This window comes from Musca domestica, unplaced genomic scaffold (assembly GCF_030504385.1).
Source record: "Musca domestica strain aabys unplaced genomic scaffold, Musca_domestica.polishedcontigs.V.1.1 14, whole genome shotgun sequence".
Lineage (NCBI taxonomy): Eukaryota > Metazoa > Arthropoda > Insecta > Diptera > Muscidae > Musca > Musca domestica.
The window spans coordinates 3,962,374-3,964,364 of record NW_026712192.1 but is presented as its reverse complement, the minus strand read 5'-3'; positions in this window follow the sequence as shown (position 1 = coordinate 3,964,364).

Here is a 1,991-nt window from a genome sequence, read left to right as displayed (position 1 = left end):
CTTCATCAGATTGTAAGGTTTAAGTCTCCATATATGTCATATCAGCCCGGATTGCATAGATTTTTATACCCTCCACCTTGAAAGCTGGGTATATTAACTTTGTCATTCCGTTCGTAACATCCCTAAATACTCGCCTTAGATACCATTAAGTACATGGTGAAATGAAAAAAAATGCAACCAATTTCAGGCTGCTGTCATTTCTAAGCCACTCGTCCGACAGATCTTAAAATTATTCAACTGACAGCTCATTATATTGTTTACAAGCGTACAAAAGCATTTAGCTATTTATGGGTGATAATATGATTTCTTTATATTTGGCTAGAAAACCACAAGTGGCTAATACCCTCCACCTTAGGGTAAAAGAAACATTAGAAGAAATGTGGCAAAAACCATTAAAATGCCGATTATGGGGAGGTACCGTTATATGGGGGCTATACCAAAACGTGGACCTATAATTACAATGTTTCGCCACCGGAACTGGAACCCATTATGACCCACAAATACCAATTTTCAGACAAATCCGTAAAAAAATGTGGTAAAAAAACTAAAATACTAAATATCGGGAGGTACCTTTATATGGGGGCTATACCACAACGTGGACCTATACATGCAATGTTTTGCCACACGTTCAGGGACCCGCTATGACCTACAAATACCAATTTTAAGACAAATCCGTGAAAAAATGTGGCATAAATCATCAAAATACCGAATATCGGGAGGTACCGTTATATGGGGACTATACCAAATTATGGACCCATACATGCAATGTTCCGCCACCGGAGCTGGAAACCATTATGACCCACAAATACCAATTTTTAGACAAATCGGTGAAAAAATGTGGTAAAAAAAACTAAAATACTAAATATCGGGAGGTACCTTTATATGGGGGCTATACCACAACGTGGACCTATACATGCAATGTTTTGCCACACGCTCAGGGACCCGCTATGACCTACAAATACCAATTTCCAGACAAATCCGTGAAAAAATGTGGCATAAATCATCAAAATACCGAATATCGGGAGGTACAGTTATATGGGGGCTATGTCAAATCATGGACCCATGCATGCAATGTTTCGCCACCGAAGCTGGAACCAATTATGACCAACAAATACCAATTTTCGAACAAATCCCTGAAAAAATGTGGCAAAAATCATCAAATTACCGGATATCGGGAGGTACCGTTATATGGGGGCTATACCAAAACGTGGACCTATAATTACAATGTTTCGCCACCGGAGCTGGAACCCATTATGACCAACAAATACCGATTTTCAGACAAATCCGTGAAAAAATGTGGTAAAAAAACTAAAATACTAAATATCGGGAGGTACCTTTATATGGGGGCTATACCACAACGTGGACCTATACATGCAATGTTTTGCCACACGCTCAGGGACCCGCTATGACCTACAAATACCAATTTTAAGACAAATCCGTGAAAAAATGTGGCATAAATCATCAAAATACCGAATATCGGGAGGTACCGTTATATGGGGACTATACCAGAACGTGGACCGATATATCTCATTTTCAATACCAACCATCTTAGACACAATGCAAATAGCTCTGCTAAATTTTGGAGCTCAAATAATGTGGGCTGTATCGTGATTTCAACAGACGGACAGACAGACAGACAGACAGACAGACAGACGGACAGACAGACATCGTTAAATCGACTTAGAATTTTATGCTGATTATGAATATATATACTTTATGGGGTCTAAAACGAATATTTAGGGATGTTACAAACGGAATGACAAAGTTAATATACCCTCCTTTCCAAGGTGGAGGGTATAATGAGGTCGGGGTAAAGCCATTGAAATTCTCCGATAAGAAAACATTCGATGTCCACAAAATGATCGTGTTTACTTGCCAAAGAGGTCAGCCACTAGACCCGGCCATGGTGATGGTGTGGGCCGCCATAACAACCGATGGTCGCTCTCCGCTCGTATTAATCGACCGTGGCATCGGAATAAATGCCGAATATT